The following is a 15,748-nucleotide window of genomic DNA, read 5'->3' as shown; positions in this document are numbered from 1 at the left end:
CTTAGGTTGAGAGCTTTCATTTCAATGGCACAATCATTCAGTAGCATTCAACTGCCTGTTTTTTATGCAATGGAAGGAGTGGCTTCAGGTGAATATTTGAAACTAGCAAGAAGAGGGATCCTGAGTTTTTAGTGGAATTGTTCATTGGAGAGAATATTAATCAGAATGTCAGGGAAAAAGAACATTGTATTTTAACAGAAATAGCTGGTGCGAAGGATGAGAGGATCCCCATAGCTGCAGCAGGCACAGGGAAACTGCAGACAGAGAGACACTGATACCTCAGTACTATGAGGCTCGGAACCCGAGAAATCCAGAGAGAGCCAGAAAGAACTGCAGTAATACCTGCTGTAGGAAGGAGGACTTCACAGAGACCAGCTTCCTTTACAGGTTTTGTGATTTGTTCAGCTCTAGCTCCTTCTCCCACATATATAACTGGCAGTTCCATTTTAAAGGGAGAAAGTGTGTATAAGATGGAACAGCCTCAGGGCATTTTACCCGGTGCATTATAAAGATCCAGGGAGTGTATTTATTGTGCTATTCAATAAAAAACCACAGTGAGAAATACTATGTACCAGTCATGTCACATACACAGCACAAGCACCTTCTTAGACACAAATGTCCTCACTAGCCGGTCACTGAAGGGCTATTTACTTACGTGGCCATTGGTAGTGTGGAGAAGATGTGTTGGGTCAGTCTGTGAGAGCAGCCCAACTCCCTGAGTCCATGTGACCAACAGGAGACCCAAGAAACCATTCGGGGGCCGGAGCAAAGGACGCAATGTCGTTCCCTCCAGCCTTGTGCCTAGAGCGTGATCTGTGCCCGATCTGCATCTCATGGCAGAGCTGGGAGAGTAGGCAGCTCTTGCTGCAACGTGGCATTTGGTGAGTGCAGCTAAGACTCAGAGAGCCCCCGATAAAAGAGATGGTTTCCTCTCTGCCATAAGAAGAGTAATTCCTAGGGCATGTCGCCCTTCAGTGCTTGCTTTCATAGTAATTTGCTTCACTTGCTCCTCTGCTCTGAATCACACACGTTGCAATATTCAAATTCATGTGGCCCAGACAAATGTTTTTAAAAAAACATCTGTAGGAACTTTAATGAATGCCGCCACGCCACACAACCCCTCACACGTCACGGGGCTAAGTGGCCTACGCGGCTAAGAGGACACAACAGAGCAGGAAAGGGAAAAGCAACACGCAGAGGCAGCAATTAGCAGTATTTCAAAAACCTACATTTAGAAAACATCTGCTTAGTTGACAAAACATGACCCTGGCTTACCTGTGCGCATGGGCTTCTCCGGCTTAACACATTTCATTGTGGTTTGCCTTTAAGATACTGTAAAAATCTCTTTGGACCCTCACCTCAGCTATTGCAGGATAAAAACTCTCCATGCACAGTGTATTCGCTCAATGAGCTCTTCTCCACTCAGGCAGCAGCCTCGGCTTCCTCTTTTCCTCCATTAGAAGTAGCTATTTAATAACTGCAAATATTTTTGTGTTGCTACATTAGTTTCAAACCCGTAGCCAATGCCCTTGTGGAATCTGCATGCCAGCCAAAGCCCATGGGACTGATCCCTCACCCAGCCCACCCCATTTCCCCCTTTCCAGCCCTGGAGACCCCAAAATGCACTTACCCCTCTTTGCATCGAGGTGGCTGGATGGACCTCTCCCTTGGCTCTCAGCAGGGAACAGCTGAGCCATTTCCTCCTGTAGTGGGGCAGCTGTCCCAATCCATGAAAAAAAGGGCTAGAACAGGCCAGAGAGGCTGCACAGACCAGCAGCCAATCAGGAAGGGCCTGTGGAGAGCCAATCAGGACAAAGGGCAAGGCAGCCAATCAGGGCCAGGCTGGGTCCTATATAAAGGCTGCCTAGCAGTAGAGAGGGCAGTTTCTCCCTGACTAGCAAGGGAGGAGGACTGGCTCCTGAGGTAAGGCGGGAGCACCTTGGACAGAGCAGTGCTGGGAAGGCTCGGGGGAGCAGAGGAGAGCTCTGGCCCAGTTACCTGCCAGGCTGCGGCCCCTACTAAAAAGGGTCAAGAAGGTGCATGGGGCCAAAGGGGAAGTGGCCCAGGGAAGATAGGTAGACAAGAGGGGAGAGAAGGAGGGCAGAGAGAGGTTTTCACTAGAGTAGCGGGTGGGCCTGGGTCCCCTGCCCCCACACACTGCACCTGGCCACAGAGGAGTGTGACCGAGACAGATTGCAACTTGCCTTGAGGTGAGGGGCTAGACTTTGGGGTTGTGGTTGGCCACTGAGGCAGGTGCAAGCCGAAGGACTGTTACAGTCCCCTCCTCCCCAGAAGGGGGTGAGAGTGGAGTACTGAGCGCTGCTGGAGGGCAGTGTCCTGAAGCGGACACTGCCGCACAGGGAGCAAGGTGGCTCCCAAATCGGCAGAGCAGACAACGGGTGAGATACCACATGCAGAGGGCACTTCACAGCTGATGAGCTAATTCCTGGAGCATCCTGCAGGAGGCGCCAGCAGTGGTGAGTCCTGACCCTGTTACACCTCCCCATGACTGTGACAAAGCCTATCAGAACACGCTATGGCCTCACTTCTCCACCCTGTGTGACCTGAGGGGGATTGCAGGGGAACAGCTGCAGCTCGCTCAGGGACTTTATACCAGTTGAGGATGAGCTCTGCTCTTCCCCACCCCCTCCGCTCTCTGTCCTGGCTATGCCCTGCTAACGACGGGGTGGGGGCAGCACCTAAAGGTGCTGGGGAAGACTATCTCTGCGCTGTGCTGGAAATGGCATCTGGCATTTATGACTCAGGTTCCCAGTGTCTGATGTGGGGTCCTTTTAGAAGATCAGGTGGCAAGTGCGTGCTCACATGGGCCTGGCAGGGAGTGTGCAGCCCTTTCTTGCCAATGCAGACCTTGCCACCGCCACTCCACTAGCACCTCAGAGCTAGGCTACTGCGATGCGCTCTCTATGGCCTGCCTTTTCAGGAGGTTGGCAGCTCCAGGGTTATCTAGGGGGAGACCTTGTGGTTCTGTGACATGACTGGGCTGAATGTCACTTGGTTTAAGAGACTGTTAATTGGAAAGTTGATGCAATAGCCTATTGCATGAAAAATATTTAGATTCTCTAATGGTGAGTTTCCCTAGGTGGAAGGATGGTCTAGCCTACAAGGGCACTAGGCTGGCCCTCAGGGGACCACTGATTTCCTTGGTGACCTTGTCACATCACTATCTATCCTGTGCCTCAGTTTCCCATCTGTAAAATGGGCACAATGCCTCCCTGCTGAACAGGGGTGCTGTGGGCCTCAATGATTTGATTGTGAGGTACTCAGATACTATGAGAATGAGGGACATAAGTATCAGCTGGCTAGATAGAATGTTTGGAAGGTTCCTGGCACACCGGGTCAGCACCAGAGACCAAAAAATAGCTTGTAAAAGGATCTGAAAATAATAAAGAAAGAAATTGCTTTTGTATTTTTTTAAATAAACTTGTACGTGAACATAGCGCTCGTGAAAGCGAGACCGAGGCAGATCGCCTGTGTGTGCCCTGCCAGCTCCCCCAACTCTGCTAACCCAGCGCTCACAACTTCAACAGAGTTCTGATCATGTAGCTCCCCTGCCTCCCCAAAGCTCTGTGTCTTGGGACAATTTGTCTGGCAAGTCTCTGGACAAGAAGAAGAAAGAGGAGGTCAAGTACACTGACCGGATTTGAACCCATGTTGCCAAAGACAAAATGGCCAGCCAGTGACTCACTGTCCCACTCTGCCTCTAAGAAGGGTTTGTTTCCTCTTGCTGTAGGAGTCATGCTATCCAGAGGGAACGTCGACACACTTGTGTTAGCTCTCATTGAGCTAACACCACTAAAAATAGAATGGAGCGGCCCCAGTGCAAGCAGCAGGAGGGGCTGACCATCCTGTCAGAGACCCGAGACGTGTTCTCAGGGCGGCTAGCTGCTTGTCCTGCCACATTCTATTTTTAGTGTGCTAGCTTGAGGAGAGCTTGTATGTCTCCGAGTTGGGAATCACATAACCAGCTCCCAGTATAGACGGATCCAGAGTTACAGCACTAATTTCCTTGGCTATGACACAGAAAATCGGGCTGCTACAAGCACTAATTTGGCCTCTTGCCATATCAGGGTGTGAAACTGGATTGAAATAAGTGGCAGGTAAATCAAGTGCAGGAGTTGTAGGGTAAATACAAATATTGCCCGTGTAAAAAGTAAAGATGTGAAGTGTTGGTGGGATTACAGACAACATGATTATGATCTCAGAATTCCAAGCTATGTCATCCCAGAGCTGGCTTGGTTTGGAAGATAAGGTGATGGGAGGATGTTCTCTATCCTTTCCTTGCCAAAACAGATATTGTAAACTGGAAGCTCAGTCATTTTCACTCCAACAAGCTGTCACTTATTACAAGATTTTAGTGATGAGGAATGACCATTTATTCCTTCAATTTCTACTTCCCCAAACTTCTCCTCCTCTATTCCTTAACTGAATCCAGCTGAATGTGCTGCAAACTTTCCTGTTCTTAAGAGCCTCCATCCCAAGTGAAGGGTACAGCTGAGCGAATAGTGGAAAAATATTTGGCCACTACTCAGTTAAATTTAAAAGTAAATTTCAATGGGACTGCATCTGCAATTCTCTTTGTTGAATTTGCTTTCTGTAAACATTTGAATGTCAAGCTTTGCAAGTACAACTTCTAACAAATTTTAAATGTGAATGTATGAATGTGAATTCACTCAAAATATGATCTTCGAGTTCTGATTTGTATATTTGACTAATATTTGGGATTTGCATTTCACGCTATACCTCACACTCAGAAAGAGATTGACCACGTGGAGAGTTCTGAACGGAGCAAAAGGAAAATGGATCAGGGGCTGGAAGGAAGGATGCAAATGCTAAATCAGTGTTCTTGGCTAGGGAACGACAAAGGGGAGACATGACAACAGCCTGCAAATATTTGAAGGGTGCAAAACTTCCAGGAAGCCAAGGAATGAGTTAGGGAATTATAACAGAGAGAAGTGAAGTAAAGAAATGACAAATTTAGTCTCAAGAGGTGAGATGTATCAGGTGCTGGAATCATCACCCAAGGGAAGAGCTGGATTCACCAGTGTTCAGGCATTTAAAACGAGGCTCAACAAACCTAAAACTGGGCTCACCAGCTAACAGTCCTGCACTGGCCTTTGGTGGATGCTATAGTAACACAAGACCACTCAGGTAAGGGCTCCCCATTCCCAAGGCTTCTCTGGACTTGTGGGTGCTCAGCACCTCTGAATATCAGGCCCTATGACTCTGTCTTTCCTCACACCTTGCTGGCCTGGGTCTCCTGTCTGCATTGCCAATTGTACTTGGGCATGCAGCAAATGAGACAATCGGGGCTCCAGGCCTCCCGCAGCTTGCAATACTTTTAAACTTCAGGTTTATTGAGACAATGTTGCTGGTGTTGAAAAAGAGGGAATGTAAGTCTAAGGGCAGAGGAGAGCTCTGCCCTGGGCAGCATGAAAACAAGGGGAGAGCAGGTCTTTCTCCAGAGTGCACCTGCCCTGCCCCTCACAGGAGACACATCAAAGAGACTGGGAAATCAGCTCCACAATAGCAGAGCCCACTGGACACCCCCCTCCCCCGCTCAGCGGAGACAAACTTAATTAAGGGGAAAGAGAAACCAGCAAGAGACTGATTCTGGCAGGGAACGAAGCCCCTTATTTCCTGACAAACAGCAAATGCTAATCCAAAAATTTCCCCCCTGAAGTCCCCTCTTTATTTCCACGTGTCAGAGGGAAAGGGAACGTGTTTCAGATCTGAAATCAACAGCAGCCAATGCTGGCACCACTGTCATCATCCCATGGTGTACCAGGGCCCGTCAGGAAACCAAAAAAGGAGTGACATCACTGTGTAGAAACCAAATGAGGGAGGGAAAAACAGCCGGAGGGAAACCCAGTCCTGCACTGTCCTCCCTGGAACATGGGATACAAAGGAAACAAACTGACATGGCTGTCCATTTCTGCCACAGGGGAATGAGGCTGCAGCCCCCCTCAACACCAGAGAAGCCTTAGGAATAGGGAGCCATGATTCTGGTGCCAGTGGTTTCAGGGTCAGAAGAGAATAAGCAAAAACAAAAAAAACACCCAGAAGAAATTAATTAAACTTGGGTCAATCAGGTGTGTTAAGAATGTGCAGTATTACCATTATCATTAAAATTCACAGTGCTTCTCTAAACCTGAGACCACACAGTGTTGGGAATGAGGAGATCTATACAATGAGAGAAACTGAAATATCAACATGGAGAACTACAGAGACCTGGGACTTTTCGGTGCTGAGGCTAAGGGGAGGAGCCCCGCAGAAATGCCTATAAATGTAATTCAATTACAGATGTGAAGCCATCAGTCAGGTAGGTGTCATCACTCCACCATTTTTCCTGGCTCATAACTCAAAAAGCAAACGAGGCATCTGAGCCCAGTTTGGGAATAATAATTCCTAAATCAAAGATAAACATGTCAGGGCTGCATAAACAGAAATGAGAGTGTGGCCCTATAAATAAGGCATTAATATTTGTGGGAGTCTGGACAAACTCCTGCCTTTTACCCAGCACAGCTATTAGGGACCTAGATGCTGATGATCACAGCTCTCTGGGCCCCCAAGTGCCCAGGTGGCCATGCTCACTGAACCCAGTGGCCAGTACTTTCTAGATGTGGCTATCCAGAGGCCACGGCTCCATCTAGACAGTCTCACATGGAACTCACATGTGTAAGTAATGAGCAGTTACTCCATCTGCATCATGGTTCTGAGCAGTCCCTAGGATTAAATGACAGACGTGTGATCTGCTTTTCATTATCTTCTCAGTCTCGGTTGCTTCTCCAAGGACTCAAATTGATACTGTACAAAGAATTTTCAGAGCTTCCCTAACAACTCCTGTGCCACCTCTCCCCACTCCTGGCACAGCGTCTCCGGCTGGGGCACTCCTACAGCTGGCGATATGCGGCTGTGAGGCACACACAGGCTAGAGCCTCAGGAACTGGCCCATCCGATGGATAGAACAGCAAACACTCCACTGGCATCTGGCTAATTATTTAGCAGCATAGCTCTCATTGCATCTGGAGAGGAGGGGTATATGCTTCCTTTTGTACAAATCAAAGAGAATGTTATAGCAGAGGGTTAATAGCTGATAAATTCAGCACATTTAATATTGCCAAACTGATTAAGAGGTGGTTTGCCAGGAATAGAGGTGAAGTCATGAAACACGAGATGACATGGTTACCACTGAGTAAGACATTCTCGTTTGCCCTGAACCCAGGCTAAGAGCATAGGAGACTGAGACATTCACCAGGCTGGAAGCCGGATTTATTTCATCCACAATGTTTGCAATGAAAATTCTAATGAAGTCCTCTTGAGACCCAGCAAAGGTAGGAGAACAGGTCTTACATGGAATCCATTCTAGGAAGTCCTTCCACCAAGGGCAGGTCTACATTACCGCTTAAGGCGATCTAACTTACGTTGCTCAGGGGTGTGAAAAAGAGACCCTCCCGACCAATACAAGTTACAACGACCTACATGATGTCCATACCAGTGCTATGCCAGCAGGAGATGCTCTTCTGCTCACACAGCTTCCGCATCTCACAGAGGTAGAGTAATTATGCCGATGGGAGAGTGCTCTCCCTTCGGCATAGAGCATCATCACAAGACAGGCTACAGCGGCAGAGCTGCACGGATGTAGCACTTCTAATGTAGACCTGCCCCAAGATGCACAAGGTTGGGGTGGGAGGGAGGCCCAACTGCTATAGGACTCTTTCCCTCCTCTCCTTGCTGTCTGTCATTCCCCAGTTTCCTCTGACTTCTTTGTGGGACCCCACTTCTTAGTCTCAGCCTTAGCTCATGCTCATACCCACTGCCCCTTAGAAGGATGGGACAGATACAGAATGAGCACACCGCTTCTCTGAGATGCAGAGTGTCCAAATCTTAAAACTCACAACTTCATGGCAGACTGTTTTTCTTCTCTTTTGAGCTCTTGGCAGAGCTGGGAACAGAATCCAAGTCTCGAGTCCTGGCCCAAGAACCTATCCACTAATTCATGCTGCCTCTTCAGAACACAGTACTGCCATCTCTGTTCCTTGCTGTAGTATAACTTGGCACAGCCCTAACCCTCTACCAGCCCTGTATTGGAGTCCAGCCCAGGCCACAGCCCAAGCCCATACCAAGGGTGTGCTATCCCTCCCTCTGTGAAATTGCCTGGTTTATAATTTGGCAGAAAAGCACACCTGGGAAGAAGAGGTGATAGGTATAATCAGATATTTTCTGTCTTCAGCTGCCACCCATGTGCACACCTTCCCCATAAGCTGTGGAGTGAATCTGCTAACAATTCTATTAATAACAGGCAGAGTGTAAGTAGGTGAACTGGAGGAACTTGTGAGCAAGCAAAACCCAAAAGCTAGATCAGTCGCTATGATCAAAGCGCACAGATAATGATCTTGGCCTGCAGACAGATTCCACCTCCCATCGGCCCATCTCCAAGCACGTCCAGGGTGGCGTAGCTAGGCACAGGACAGACAGACACACACAACCAATATATATACAGCAACTGCAAAGAGCCACTGATGACCCTGGGAAACTTCGGATGGCAGAGCTTTCTTTGGAGCAATTGTCTGCATTTCTCTTCCTTCTAAAACAGCGTGCAATTGCCTGAAAATCAGATCTTTTGTTCCTCAAGGGCTCATGTCCCCCTGCTGCTTAGCCCGCATCTGAAGTCACAGTCTATTTGTGGCATCAGAGTTAGCTGCTACAGAGGTTTCAGAGTAACAGCCGTGTTAGTCTGTATTCGTAAAAAGAAAAGGAGTACTTGTGGCACCTTAGAGACTAACCAGTTTATTTGAGCATGAGCTTTCGTGAGCTACAGCTCACTTCATCGGATGCATAGCATATCGTGGAAACTGCAGAAGACATTATATACACACAGAGACCATGAAACAAAACTTCCTCTCACCTCACTCCCCCGCTGGGATAAGCTGTTGCCAGCGGGGGAGTGAGGTGGGAGGAAGTTTTGTTTCATGGTCTCTGTGTGTATATAATGTCTTCTGCAGTTTCCACGATATGCTATGCATCCGATGAAGTGAGCTGTAGCTCACGAAAGCTCATGCTCAAATAAACTGGTTAGTCTCTAAGGTGCCACAAGTACTCCTTTTCTTCTTGCTACAGAGGTGTCACTGACATCACACACAGCATTCTGGCTTTGGACAGGGTGGCAGCAGCAGGAGTAGGTGATTAGTGTTAAGAAAGATTCAGCTTATTTGCTGACAAATCTCTGCAGCGATGAAAGCAGAGAAATACAGGAAACAGGGGACAGAGGCAGGACTAGGGTGCTCTGAGTTTCCCAGGCAGTGTTATCTGTTCTCTTGGGTCCTTCCACTGCTGAGGCAAAATCCTGACTTTCTTGTCTTTGAAGCAAGGAACAAGGGATCAGACTCTAAAGTTCTGGCTCGTTATTAACTGTCTCACTCAAAGGCAACTTTCACAGAGGCTCGACTGTTCACAAGCATCTGCATGTTGGCAGCCAGTGAGGGAGGAGACAGAGTGGGAGGCTCCCAAACAGGCCCTTATGAATACAAATGTATTGTTACAGGGATCACTGTAGCCACAGGGAGACAGGGCCACAGGCTCAATACCATAACAGTTGCTGGGAAATTCAGTCAGAGGGGCAGGAGGAACAAGGTTACAGGTCCACAAAGGTGTAGCACTGGGGTATTTTGTCCAGCAGGATTTCAGGTGGCTTGTGCTCCTTGCGTATTTCTGAAACACCCCCACACGCTCTGCCTGCCCATTCCCAAGTCCTCTCTGAATTTGGGGGCAGAACCCAAAGGTGTCCTCTGAAAAAGAAGTATGACTCATTAATGCTTAGGAACAGTCAGAATTAATATGAAACAGCCATGTCCTCATCACCACCTGTTACTACTGCAGGTACAATCCGCCACTGACCCAAAATACTCCAACTCCCACATTTCTGTAAAGGCTGGGAAAGCCTAACCCATCCTCTTCCAATCCCAGAGCCATAGAGGAAGGCAGGACTGCTTGAAGGAATTGTGGTCTCTGACATAGCTCTGGTTCTGCTGTGCTGTGATACATGATCTGAAAATTACCTCTTCGGAGACTTAGCAGCTGCAGAGCCTCCCAGCCCAGGAATGTTTGGAACCCGATGGTAGAAGACAACAATGTCCGTGTGCCCCTTAGATTTTAGAGACCCCTCTTTGTGTTTCCAGTTTTTCAGATGGTGGGTCACAAGTGACAGACACATCACACCAAGCTGCATCATCCATGCTGTTTCATGTCCCATAACTTAATGGAAAGCAATTGACAGGAGCCAGTGAGATGCAATATCTGGAACATTTTATGAGAGCTTTTTGGGAAAACACAAAACCCCAGAAGATTTCAGAATCCATTTTAATTATTTTGCTGCTGTTAAATATAAATGAGCCAACCCTATGCCTTTCCCCACTCTTGCAGGGTAGATGACAAGTCTGTGGGTCCTTCTTTAGGGCCCCTCTGAAATACAGATGCGACACCAAAATCTCTGTCCTTCAACAGTTTCTATGTCCAACACTTGTGCAAGGCTAAATATTATTATAGACAGTGCATAAAAGGTCATTTCATAGCATGGCCTTATTAATAATGCCAGTTCTGGCAATTCTTTCAAATGATTAGAATATTTTCCTTTGAAAACAAGAGAAGATAAAAAGTGTCACAATACTGGATGCTAAGGCCAGGTACTGGGAAGCTGGAAGGATGAATGGTGAATTGCTAGAGGTACTGTTCTATTAAAAGACATTTTCATTCTCAGAATGGAGTGGTCTATTACAATTCTAAATAGTCCTTAATTCCTCCGATGATGAATTATGCTGTTTAAAGACAAATATTGCACTTTTTGCAAACCACGAAGGGAAGCAAGGATGGACGGACATAGTCCCCACTGAGTGCTTCCCTGGCTCTGTGCCATTCCCTGACTGACAGCTGATAATTATCTTTGATTTAATGTTGCTTAATGTTCTTTTTCCTCCCCCTTCCCTCTCTTCCCCCCCCCCCCCCCCCACTCACATATAGCAGGATAAGGAGTGATTTGCAAGGAATATGTGGCTTCAGTGAGCTGCAAAGATGATGTGGAGTTTATCTCCTGAAAACTTTGAACATAGAAGGAGGAACACACTGGCTAAGAAAAGCAGAATTAAAGCTTCAAACATACGCAGAGAGGAGGAAAGTAGAACAATAAACTGGAGAAGTAAATGAACAGCCCTGGATGTGGATGCATTCCAAGCTAATCAATTCATCTAATTTCTATCCCCTAATGGTTGAACCATGCATCACTATGATGCACTCTGGAATTTGGATGCGCACGAGCTGGGCTTCTCTTCCCAGATAACGATGTGCACACCTGTACAGAACACACTGGTTTCTTCAGTAATGGAAAGCAGAAGAACACAGCAGCAGCAAAGCAAGGAGTTCTCTTAAGCCTGCAGCGGGCATGGGAGGGCGGGGGGGACTCAGAAAGAAAAAGGTTGAGGACCCTTGCCCTAAGCGAGCACCTAGCGCGGCTTTCCGACACCTGGAGTTCCACTGTCCTTATGTGAGAGTTCAGTTCACATCTCTCTCCCACTAATATTCGGCCCTTCCTTTGTTTCCCCCTGTACTGCAGAAAATGGGTCTGATGCCAGATCCCCCTCTGAGCTGATTATTTTAAAGAAACTAACTTGGGTCTATTAAACTGTTTTTGAAGCTTCTTTAAATTTCACTGGTTTTTCCTGATATGAAGACAGATGCAGGCACTAAAGTCTATAAGGGACTCTGCTGATCCCCAGAATGTGCTTATTACTGGGGGTGGTTCTCCATGTTGACCGAGTCAGTGTTTGTGCCAACAGAAAGACCACATGGCACAGCACACTCTGAACTCCTGAGAGTTTTCTGTTTTTATGTTACGGGGTAAAATCTGCAGGGCTGTCAAGCTATTAAAAAAATTAATTGCGATTAATCACACGATTAAAATATTAATCATGCAATTAATCACACTGTTAAACGATAATAGAATAACATTTATTTAAATAGTTTTGGATGTTTTCTACATTTTCAAATACATTGATTTCAATTACAACACTGAATACAAAATGTACAGTGCTCACTTTATATTTATTTATTACAAATATCTGCACTGTAAAAATGATAAAAGAATTAGTATTTTTCAATTCCCCCATTACAAGTACTTTAGTGCAACCTCTTTATCATGAAAGTTGAACTTACAAATGTAGAATTATGTACAAAAATAACTGCATTCAAAAACAAAACAAAGATAACTGTAGAGCCTACAAGTCCACTCAGTCCTACTTCTTATTCAGCCAATCGCTCAGACAAATAAGTGTGTTTCACATTTGCAGGAGATAATGCTGCCTGCTTCTTGTTCACCTGAAAGTCAGAACAGGCATTCACATGGCACTGTTGTAGCCAGCATCGCAAGATATTTACATGCCAGATGCTCTAAAGATTCATATGTCCCTTTGTGCTTCAACTACCATTCCAGAGGACATGTGTCCATGCTGATGATGCGTTCTGCTCGATAATGATCCAAAGCAGTGCGGACCAACGCATGTTCATTTTCATCATCTGAGTTAGATGCCACCAGCAGATGGTTGATTTTCTTTTTTGGTGGTTTGGGTTTTATACTTTCTGCATCAGAGTGTTGGTCTTTTAAGACTTCTGAAATCATGCTCCACACCTTGTCCCTCTCAGATTTTGGAAGGCACTTCAGATTCTTAAACCTTGAGTCAAGTGCTGTAGATATCTTTAGAAATTTCACATTAGTAACTTCTTTGTGTTTTGTCAACTCTGCAGTGAAAGTGTTCTTAAAGTGAACAACATGTGCTGGGTCATCATCTAAGACTGCCATAACATGAAAATAGAGCAGGAGACATACAACTCTCCCGCAAGGAGTTCAATTGCAAGTTTAATTAACGCATTATTTTTTTAACGAGCGTCATCAATATGGAAGCCTGTCCTCTGGAACGGTGGCCAAACATGAAGGGGCATACAGATGTTTAACATATCTGGCACACATGCTAGCTACAAAAGTGCCAGGCGAACGCCTGTTCTCACTTTCAGGTGGCACTGTAAATAAGAAGTGGGCCGTATTATCTCCCATAAATATAAACAATCTTGTTTGTTTTAGCAATTGGCTGAACAAGAAGTGGACTTGTAGGCTCTAAAGTTTTACATTGTTTTGTTTTTGAGTGCAGTTATGTAACAAAAAAAATCTACATTTGTAAGTTGCACTTTCATGATAAAGAGAATGCACTACAGTACTTGTATGAGGTGAATTGAAAAATACTATTTCTTTTCTCATTTTTACAGTGCAAATTTTTGTAATAAAAACAATATAAAGTGAGCACTGTACACTTTGTGTTCTATGTTGTAACTGAAATCAATCTATTTGAAACTGTAGAAAAACATCAAAAATATTTAATACATTTCAATTGGTATTCTACTGTTTAACAGTGTGATTAAAGCTGCGATTAATTTTTTAAATTGAGATTAAACTTTTTTAGTTAATCGCGTGAGTTAACTGAGATTAATCGACAGCCCTAAAATTTGCAAAAGCATCTAAGTGACTTAGGAGCTTAAGTCCCATTTTCAAAAGTGACTTGGGAGTCTAAGAGCAGGATTTTCAAAAGGGCCCGAGTAGATTAGGTGCCTCAGTGACAATGAAAGTCAGTGGAACTTAGGGTCCTAAGTCACGTAGGTGCTTTTGGAAATGTTACCCCAGGGACTGACCACTGAAATGACAACCTCACAGATGACATGAGCTCAGAGGGAAGTGCTTATTATTGATCACTATTAGGACAGTTTATCATAACAGTATTGGAGCAGCAAGGGCGAGACCAGCAAACATCACTGAAATGGAGTTTAAATTGGGAATTGGCTGAGGCTCTGAAGAAATGTCATGCAAATAACTAGAGCTGTGTTCGCACGGTGAAAATGGGACAGATTGTGCTAATGTTCCGAGCAGTTGATTACCATGAATAGTGCTCAGGTATTATGGTTACTTGAGCCAGTACAAATCCTGCAGTAGATAGCTACACGGGTCACAGTCAGAACAGGACAGCATCCTGTAACCCAGCTTAGTTCTCTACACGGTGCGAAATTTCCCCCTTCCTTTCTTGATTTCTCCACTCCCTCTACTAAAGTACAGCTAATGTCACTGGGAGATATGAAAGCTCCCCCAGCGGGCTCCCTGGCATGGTGATTTGTGTGGCTGCGATGCAGGTGGTGTGATTCTGCTATTACAGCAGAGTTCTTGGTGAGGTGGGTTCAGCTGACATAACTGCATCTGTCCACCACCAACCCCAATGACCCAGAAACCCAGACTGTATCTCAGAAAACACAAATGTCTGATGCCATGAGCAAAACGCCTCTTAGCCTGTAGACAGGGCCTTTGGGATGAGAAATGAGTGCATCTTCCAGGAACGCCATGGCCCAGGGATCCCGAGGTAAACCACTTCCCACAGCAGCCCCTGAAGCAAGGAACCCAGTTCCCTCCAACAGCACCATCTCCAGCAGGCATCCTTTTCCTTCCTTCAGTAACAGCCCTCTCAGCAGGGATCAGCGTCTCCCCACACAGTCACACCCAGCATTGCTCTTGGTGCATCCAGTAACACAGTCACTGCGCCCCATGGAGCAAGCCCCCACTAGCACATTCAGTGCCTTTCTCCCACCTACATCGAGGACCTGCAAATATTGTGTCTTTTCAGTACAGAGTGTTTAGTATTTTCCACTCGTTTGGGTATTTAGAAACTTGACCATTTGCCTCCCCTTCCAGAGTTTCCCTGCCCACTCCCTTATGTCAGGCAGCCTGGCAATTCCATGCCAGGGTCCATGTACTGGGAGGAACGTGGCACTATCGGGCTCAAATGCCGATGTCCCTTTGATATACAATGCCTCTCAATTATGGAGAAAAGGACCCAACAAGTTGGATTTTTTGGCTATGTAATAATAAAAGCGAGAGGCACTCTTTGCCCTTTCCCTGTGTCAGGATTTGTACTCACTGATGGCATCTTTTATAAACACGTCATGTACTCCACCTAAAGGTGCTGTGTGCTCAGAAAGTGCCAAATGTATTAGCATTCTCCAGCCATAACTTCTGGAGTCGGCATTTGACTATTTTTGCATTTCTTCCAGGTTGTAGTTAGACAACTCCTAATTCTTTGGGGAACGCAAGGACTATAAAATGCCGGAGCTTCACTCCGCTGAAATAACATTAGCAAAATATCAAGTCCTTTATGATGTCATGAGGGATTCCTTAATGTGACTATAGCTTCCTAATGACATCATAAAAAACAACTGCAGCATCAGAAAACAGCCAGAGGTCATCAATCAGCCCATTCTCTCTCCTACTCACCAGGGGCACCAGCCAAACTTGCTCCTTTCTGCTTTTTATGACCAGCGCTGTCCGCTGAATAGCACACAGAGAAGAGACTAATAATCATACAAATGTCAGGGAGAATGTGTCAATCATCACCTGAAACGTTCAGCACACCTGAGGGAAATTCGTGCCTGGGCCAAAGCAATCTGCAAGTTTAATATGTAAAGGGAGCGGCAATATTCAGTGAGAGGTGACCTCGTGCTCCCCAGGGAACAGAGACACCCAGGCTATGTCTACACTACTGCTGGATCGACGCTCTGATGATGGATGCACCGGGGGTCGATTTAGCAGGTTTAGTGAAGACACACCAAATCGACCATAGATCACTCTCTGGTCGACCCCGGTACTCCACCC

The 15,748-nt window shown here is 46.1% G+C and overlaps 2 long non-coding RNA genes across 2 annotated transcripts in view; one reads left to right on the top strand and one right to left on the bottom strand.

Annotated features, from left to right (window-relative positions):
- Positions 1-11,881, bottom strand: part of LOC122463301 — a 28,638-nt gene extending 16,757 nt beyond the window's left edge. Inside the window, exons 1-2 of the long non-coding RNA XR_006286516.1 lie at positions 11,863-11,881; positions 10,705-10,711 (exon numbers count right to left, since the gene is read on the bottom strand). This is a non-coding gene — a long non-coding RNA (uncharacterized LOC122463301). The remainder of the gene's footprint in view (positions 1-10,704; positions 10,712-11,862) is intronic.
- LOC122463300 lies at positions 1,892-11,708 on the top strand. Its single transcript, XR_006286515.1, has 3 exons — positions 1,892-1,923; positions 6,157-6,340; positions 11,038-11,708. It is a non-coding gene; the product is annotated as an uncharacterized LOC122463300 (long non-coding RNA).
- Positions 11,882-15,748: the final 3,867 nt, after the last annotated feature.

Source organism: Chelonia mydas, chromosome 19 (assembly GCF_015237465.2).
Source record: "Chelonia mydas isolate rCheMyd1 chromosome 19, rCheMyd1.pri.v2, whole genome shotgun sequence".
NCBI classification, from domain to species: Eukaryota; Metazoa; Chordata; order Testudines; family Cheloniidae; genus Chelonia; species Chelonia mydas.
This window is presented reverse-complemented; position numbering and strand designations above follow the sequence as displayed.